Source organism: Bidens hawaiensis, unplaced genomic scaffold, assembly GCF_021521415.1.
Source record: "Bidens hawaiensis isolate Kalapana, Puna unplaced genomic scaffold, B.hawaiensis_p1.1 tig00037211_1, whole genome shotgun sequence".
In the NCBI taxonomy this organism is placed as follows: Eukaryota; Viridiplantae; Streptophyta; class Magnoliopsida; order Asterales; family Asteraceae; genus Bidens; species Bidens hawaiensis.
The window spans coordinates 62742-71704 of NW_027496487.1; positions in this window are offsets into that span (position 1 = coordinate 62742).

An 8963-nucleotide genomic window follows, 5' to 3' on the forward strand; every position below is an offset into this window, starting at 1 on the left:
AAGTTGTGAATCCTGTAACATTCGTTACTTTTCAAACCCGAAAATCCGACCCATTTTGAATTTTTGATTTTATATATTTATAATATAAAATTCTTAAGCTTCGTTTCGATGTATTATTGTTTATTTATTTATTGTTATTAAAGTGTTTCCGATGTTCCAAGTTCGTTGTTCACACGTTTAGTATTTCTTTCAATCAATGTTTACCAGTTAATTGATCCTCAAGCTATCGGGTTTAATGCGAGATTAACGCGAATATAACTATAAATACTTTCGTATACTTTTAACAAGTATTTATAACTTAAAGGTTCAATATATAAATATAAAACTTTAATTCAGTTTAATATAGTGAAGAAACTAGAGGGACTGAACTTGCAATTAACTTAAACTAATAACATATTTATAAAAACAACACAACCCTCCCTTTTCGTACCCTGTTTTCATGTCACCAACTCTGGCCGCCGTAACGCCACCGGAGAATATATAAATCTCATTTTTTTAATATTGTTTGACCCATAAAATCATCCTAACTTAATTTGGCATCGATATTACCAGGGCCGGCTCCAGGGTGGTGCAACCCGCACAACCGGCCAGGGCACTTACTTTTCTGGGGCACATTTTATATTCATATATATTTTTTAAAATTTTTTTATAGAATAGGAATAAATATTAATCTCATTATTACATATTAGGCCCAATTTTTGTGTTACCATAATCCATTTGTGGTATTGGGCCCAAATTAATTAAAAAAATATATATAAGAAAAATTATAATAGTATACCGATTGAATTGACGGACGGATACACGATTGAGTAGCCAGCAGCCCAAAATATAAACCCTAATTGACTAATTGTGGCCTACCTAGTTGTGAAGAAGGAAATAACAGATTACGGAAGCGTAAGGGGACGGAGTACGGACGCCGACGGTCGATGGAGACACGGAATCCACGGACTCACGGAAGGACGGACGAATAATATAGAAGCTTGATCTGAAGAGGGATGGATGAAGTGGTCAGAAGCTTGATTTGATTGAGTAGCCTTCAGGAGTGTTGAGTCTTGAAGAAAGTTGAAGACTTGAGGTAGGTAAGGTGTATGCGGTATGTTATAATGTTAACTTGGAAGACTTGAAGGTAGGTAAGGTATATGCAGTATTATAATGTAAAACATTAATAATGTTAACTTATATTGCTATTATATTTATTTGTTTCCAGCCACTACTTTAATAGGTATATAATATATATATATATATATATATATATATATATATATTATATACCTATTAAATATATATATATAATATTGATTTATTTAATATTTTAATATAGATATGTATATAAGTGCAATTGTGTATTATACTATTATGTATAATGTATACTTGATTAATTGAGTATAATTAATAATTTTGCTTTGAAATAATAGGAATATGCCTCCTAAACAGCTATCTGGTGCTCAAAAGCGTAAAAAAAGAAAACGAGATGATGCAATAAAAAAGTTTAAAGCTGTGCTATGCATAAATTTATACAAAAACTGGCAGTTGAAAAGCCTATTGAAGAGCAAGAGGTTGAAGAGCAAGAACATGTTAATGAACAAGATCATGTGGAAGTAGTAGTTGAAGAGCCGGAAGATGAAGAGCATGTTGCGGCTAAATTAAATGAAGAGCATGTCAAGCATAATCACGTTAATATATTTGATCCAAAAAGGTGGGAAGGACTTAATTCTGATGAGATTAAACTTTTGGTTGAGAAAGGTCCTAAAAGAGATAATAATATAGTAAATGGTCCGTATGATAAGCATAAAAGACGATTTTCATCAGCTTTATATACAAGAACTTTATCAAATTTGGAGAAATGTGATCGCCCATGGCTAGTATATTCAATAGAGGTAGACAAGATATTTTGTTTTTGTTGTAAAGTGTTTAGAAAATGGCTCCCAAAATTCAATTTGGATGGGGAAGGTTATAATAATTGCACCATGCTTCCACTAGTGTCAAAAACCATGAAGTTTCCTTGGATCATCTCACAAATATGAATAGTTGGTTTGATATGCGTAAAAGATTAAAGCTGAACGAAACAATTGATAAAACCTAGTACGAGCAATTCAAGAAAGAAAGAGACTATTGGATACAAGTACTTTTAAGAATCGTTGCATTAGTCAAGTTTCTTGCTAAAAATAATTTAGCATTTCGTGGAACAAAAGAAAAGTTGTATAAAAAAGGTAATGGTAATTTTTTTTTACTTCAGCCACATTGTAACTAATTTACTTCTTATTTGAATTTGTTTTTAATAGGTAATGGAAATTTCTTTGGTCTTGCTGAAATTTTGGAAGAGTTTGACCCTGTTATCAAAGAGCATGTCCGACGGATCATAAATGATGAGGTTCATGTTCATTATCTTGGACACAACATCCAAAACGAGTTAATTTTTATGTTGGCTCAAGAAATTAAAAAAGAAATCATAAAGCAGATAAAGGAAGCAAAATATTATTCAATCATATTGGACTGCACTCCAGATTCAAGTCACCAGGAATAGATGACTATAATTGTGAGGTATTTAAAGTTCTCTTCTAATTCGGTTACTGTCGAGGAGTCCTTTTTAGGGTTTTTGGATGTTAATGATACCATGGGGAAAGGATTATTTGATATTACAGTTGAGGAGTTAAAGTCTCTTGGTTTAGAACTAGATGATATGCATGGTCAAGGTTATGACAATTGAGTAAACATGAAAGGAAAACACCAAGGAGTGCAAACGAGATTTTTAAACAAGAATTCTAGTGCATTTTACACTCCTTGTGGTTGCCATTCTCTTAATCTTACATTATATGATATGGCTACCATTTCTACTAAAGGAAACAGTTTTTTTGGAAAGATCCAACGTATGTATACTATCTTTGCAAATTCTAATAATCGATGGCAAATTTTGAAAGATAATGTTAAATCTTAGAGTCAGAAGTCTTTGTCTCAAACGCGTTGGGAAAGTCGTGTTGAAATTGTTAAAGCTATTAAATTGCAACTTGCTGATGTATGAGAGGCTTTACTTGAAGTTGGAGAAAAATATGGTGAACTTGCAATTGTAGATGAAGCAACTATAATAGCAGAAAATATTGGTTTTGACTTTTTGGTATCAATTATCATCTAGTATGAAGTGTTAGACAAGGTGAATATAGTGAGCAAAAGGTTGCAATCGAAAGATATACACCTAGAGATTGCTATTAAAGAAATAAAGAGATTGATTGACTTCTTCAAGGAATTTAGAGAAAATGGTTTTTCAAAAACAATAGATGAAGCTGAGAAGATTGCTTTTGAAATGGGCATCGACCCGATATTTGCACAAAAACGTGTAATTAAAAGGAAAAAACAAAGTCATGAGTGTTCAAGTAGCCAAGAAGCTTCATTTACTCCTCAAGAGAATTTTAGAGTAAATTATTTTTTATATATTATTGATCAAGCTATTACTTCTCTTGAGACAAGATTTGATCAATTCAAAAATTATGAGAAATTATTTGGATTTTTGTTTCCATAAAACTTGAGGGGAATTGAAGATGAAGATCTTAAGTTATCTTGTAATTTTCTTGAAAATGCACTAAAGTTTGACGGAAGATCGGATATTGATGGTGAGGAGCTTTATATGGAATAAGCTCATTAGACCATTATATACCATGGAATTATTGATGTTTTAAAGCATTTGAACGAGACCCAAGAAAATTTCCCAAATGCAAAGATTGCATATAGAATATTGTTAACTATTCTAGTCACAGTGGCATCAGTAGAAAGAAGTTTTTCAAAGTTGAAGTTATTAAAATCTTATTTACGATCCACAATGTCCCAAGAAAGACTTAATGGATTGGCGATGATAACCATCGAGAGCGAAATATTAGATAGTATAAACTACGAAGAAGTGATCAAACAGTTTGCTATCAAGAATGCTAGGAGAGTGTTGGTGCATAAATGTCAGTAGTTCATAGTCTAGTGTCTGTAATCGAGTCTGTAATGTTATTTATGTTTTAGTACAAGCGAAGTTGTCAACAAGTTCGCCTAAGCGAACTTGTTGAACAAGCGAAGTTATGGACAACTTCGCCTGAACATATCAGGCGAAGTTGTCGTGTATTTATATATAGCTTACGGCTTGGTTTAGAGTTGGTCGTTGAATCGGTTGGTTGTTCAAGTTAGTCATTTGAGTTGAACGTGTGTTTTGTAACAGTGATATTTACATCACGTGAGTTCAGTTATAATATATAACATGTTTCGTGTATTCGTGTGTTTGTGTTCTATACTCGTAACGATCTACGCAGGGATTCCGCACCTGAGTAGACCGCGATATCTCGTGCGATCCGTCCAGGGAACCTACAATTGGTATCAGAGCATTTGCTCGATTGTGAGGTTCGGGATATTCACGCGGGTATAGATTTCGTCCCGTTTCGACTATTCGCGGGACGTGTTTTCGTGTTTCTAAGTCAATCTTACCTACTACCACAGTATTCAAGCCTTTGCACCATCAAAAACCTTGTTAAATCCAGATTCCAGATCTTCAAAAACGTCCGTGTTCATCAGGCGAAGTTGCCGTCACTGTACGTAGGGTTTCGGCGAAGATATAAGGTTAAGCGAAGTTATCCACAACTTCGCCTACCTTCACAAGTTCGCCTGTATCAGCGAAGTTATCTACAACTTCGCCTCATTCCTAAGTTCACTTACCTTAAGCGAAGTTAAGAATCAGCGAAGTTAATCAGCAGAGTTAGCAGCGAAGTTCTTCAGCGAAGTTCTCTACAACTTCGCCTACTTCAAGCGAAGTTATCCGTAACTTCGCCTACAGTACTTAAAAAAAAAATTTACTTTACAGGTTTCTTACTTTTCGGAAAAGATGTCGTCGATCAACATCTCTGAGTTAGTGAAGATGGAAGTTGAAGCAGGGTCGGCTACCAAGGCACCAAGATTGCTGAAGGGAACCGATTTCGTTGCATGGAAGGATCGGTTCATACAGTACGTCAAATACCAGGATGCGAAGATGTGGGTATGCATCCAGGATGGTTATATTCTACCAATTATGGAGTATGAAGGTCGTGACCAAATCAAGAAGTATAGTAAAATGGAAGAAGAAGAGAAGAAGATGTATGAGGCTGAGAGCAAGGCTCATGCTGCTATTACCATGGCTCTTCCACAGGATATCCTTCATACTTTTAGGAAGTACACTTCAGCAAGGGAGCTTTGGGAAGCCCTTGAGAGCATATTTGAAGGAAATGTAGGAATCCGGGCTTCAAAAATAAAACTGCTCAAGACCCAGTTCTCAGTCTTCAAGTATTTGAAGAATGAATCATTAGATGATATCATCACTCGATATTATCATCTGATGACTGAACTGAGCAACTATTCCATTTCTTACAGAGAAGAAGAGATTGTTGAGAAGCTTCTAGATGCTCTCCCACCAAAATGGGAGATGTACACTGTGCTGATGAGGGAAGACAAAGACTTTCCCACATATGATCTAGAAACGGCAGTCAACAAGCTCAGAACCTTTGAGCTTAACATGGCCAGAAAAGAGACCTCTATGGATCAGGTTCAAGATCCAGGTATGTATGGAGCTAAAGTCAACACTAGCTCAGGCTCAAAGACTGAATCGGCTGCTTACTACTCGAAAGGAGAGTCGGGCTCCAACTCATCACATGAGGGGCATGTGTCAGTTAACACAAATGGGGATGTGTGCTATGTAGCAGCTGGATCTAGTGGTTCTCAACCCCAGGCAAGCAAGAGTAGTTGCTCTTCAAGTGCTCCCAGCAACAACTACTCCAAGATGCCTATGAGTGTCAAGTCTGCTGAAGAGCAGTTCGGCCTCTATGCTTCTTTCATTGCTTCCTATGAGAACTATATTCAAGGGAAGATTGTTGATCCAGCTATGTTGGATGAAGATTACGATCAGATTGATGCTGACGATATGGAAGAAATGGATCTACAATGGCAGATGGCCATGATTGTAAGGAGGGTGAAGAGGTTTATGAATAAGACCGGTAGAAAGTTTGTCGGAGGAAGACCTGGGTTCGACAAGTCAAAGGTAAGGTGCTACAATTGTCAACAAAACGGTCACTTCGCAAAAGAATGCAGGAATGAGCGTGTAGAACGAAGTCAGGGTAGGTCTCCACAGCAAAGTGAGGGTAGAAAAGATTACAGTGCCATGATGTCTAGAGCAGATGGAGAATACAACTGGAACATGCTTTCTAAAGAATCTTTCGAGCAAGCAAATTTGGCAAAGGTTGAAACTGAAGAAAGTGAGAGGGCTACCAAAGAAGAAAAAGCTCTTATGGCAGATGACAATGACCAGCTCTCCGAGGTATGTTCTAAACCTATATGTTCAAAATGTGAGAACTTGTCTGAGCAACTAGCAACCATAACTGATCAGTATGTTAGGTTGGATGCTGAATTTAAAACCTTAAAAGAAGATCATCACTTTATTAAATCAAGAGAAAATAACTATAAAATTAAAATAAAAGCTTGTGAAAAAGATGTTAAAAGTTTAAAAACTAAACTTGCTGAAAAGATTGAAGTGATTGATTTAAGTTATGAGGTTTTGGAAGAAAAGACCAAACTAATTGCTGAGAGAGAAAAACAGATTGCTGACCACCAGGTGAAAGTGGTGGAACTAAATCGAAAACTGGAGCAGTTCAGAAATTCTTCTGCTATTCTTGATCACCTTGTTAGTGATCAAGGTTCCTCTACTAAGAGAGGAGGAATCGGTTAACATGAGGTTCCACCACCGTACAATCACAATTACACTTTTAACCCTAGTGTTCAGAAATCTGTTGATTTTGAGGTTGCTCAGACAGTGCCAATTAAAGTAACTGTTAAAAAACCAAATGTTAGTGAAGGCGAAACAAGTTCGTCTGTTTCAAGTGTTGAAATTTCTGATCAAAGTCCAGTCTCGTCAGATTCGGATAAGTCATCCGAGTCTGGTAAGGCAAAAGAGGAGGTTGTGTTACCCAAGAGTGGAGAAAAAGATAAAACGAATAAAAAGAGTACTCCACTAAACCCGTACGTCCCACCTTATGTGAGACGAACGGGCGGTAATATAGCCTCGACATTTAAAACACCGGTTGATAAAAAGGTTGAGCATAGGTGTTGTTTTAGATGTAATCAGTTAGGACATCTTGTTGCAAATTGCCCTCTGAAGCAGCGATTCAGAGGTGTAAGGCCTACTAAAGCTGAGAATAAACCTAATGATAATTATCATACTGCTAAATATGAAAACTGTTCAAAATTCAAAAATGTGAATAATTCAGGTTTTCATAGAAACAAATCTCAGTTTTACACTTCTAATAACCAAACCACAAGCTATAATACTTTCAATTCTCAAAGGTTTGGAAGGCCTTACAATCAATCTTCAATGAGATATCCTAATGGGACTTACAGGAGTTATCGAGATACTAACTTTGGAAAGCCAAAGTTTGGGATGTATAGATCCAAGACCAATTGGTCTTGGGTCCCTAAATTTTAATCTTTTGCTTTATTGTGCAGGAACAGTTGAACAGGGCTGCCAACAATCTTTGGGTTGTAGATAGCGGCTGTTCCCAGCACATGACGGGTAACAAATATCTGTTACACGATTTGAAACCTGTTCAAGGAGGGAGAGTAAGTTTTGCCGGAGAAAGTGGAGGCAATATTACTGGAAAGGGAACGGTGTCGAACGGAAAGATGACGTTGGAGAATGTCAACTTTGTAGAAGAATTGAAATACAATCTGCTAAGTGTGTCGTAGATTTGTGATAAGGAGTACACCGTTCATTTTACAAAGAACGAGGCGATTGTGTTGAAACCAGGTTTTCAGATACCTGAGGAGTGGATTTTAATGAAGGCTCCACGTGAAAGAAATACGTACACTATGGATATGAGATCAACTGAAATGGCCACGGCAGATTCATGCCTTATGACAAAAGCGAGTGAAACAGAGTCCGAATTGTGGCATAGGAGAATGGGGCACATTCATCTTCGGAAGATGAACCACATTGTCAGGAATGGGCTTGTGCTGGGCGTTCCCTTGAAAAATTTCAATTTTGAAGATAAATGTATAGCGTGCAAGAAGGGAAAGCAGCACAAGAAATTCCATCTCACCAAGAAAGTAAATTCAATTGCCAGTACTCTAGAATTGCTTCACATGGATCTCTTCGGTCCCGTGTATGCAAAAAGTCTAGGAGGTACTTCATACTGCTTGGTGATCACTGATGACTACTCACGATACTCGTGGGTATATTTCCTGAAATCAAAAGATGAAACGGCTCAGATGGTGAAGAATTTGATTACCAAAGTTGAGAACGTTATGGATAAAAGGGTTAAGTTCATCAGAAGTGACAATGGAACAGAGTTCAAGAATTTTGTGATGGAGATCTTCTGTCTTCAGAGAGGGATTGAACACCAATACAGCGCTCCGTATACACCGCAACAGAATGGAGTGGCTGAAAGGAAGAATAGAACGTTAATTGAAGGAGCCAGAACTATGCTGGCTGATTCGAAGCTTCCTGTGGTGTTTTGGGCTGAAGCTGTTGCTACAGCTTGTTATGTTCTGAATAGGGTCTTAACTGTTAAAAGACTTGGTAAAACGTGTTATGAGCTTATGCATGGGAGAAAGCCCAACTTGAGTGGTCTTGAACCATTCGGGTCCCCTTGTTCGATTTTGAAGACAAATTCTAAATTTGGTGAAGTAGCCGATGAAGGAATCTTAGTCGGTTATGTTGTTGGGACTCCCAACAGACGTGTCTTCAACACATCGACAAGCAAGATTGAGGTGGTGTGTAACACAGATATCACAAGTTACCAACCGCCAAAACCAAGCAACGGACCTGTGGAGTTTTTCGACTATGTTAAACTTTTTAAGTCTTTTAACATACCGGATTTAGATATCTCTGAAGAAGAAGAAAGAGTTGCTACGAAGATGATCCTTGATGAGGAAGAAAATTTATTGCAAAGACAGCTGATTGATAAATGTCAACCTTC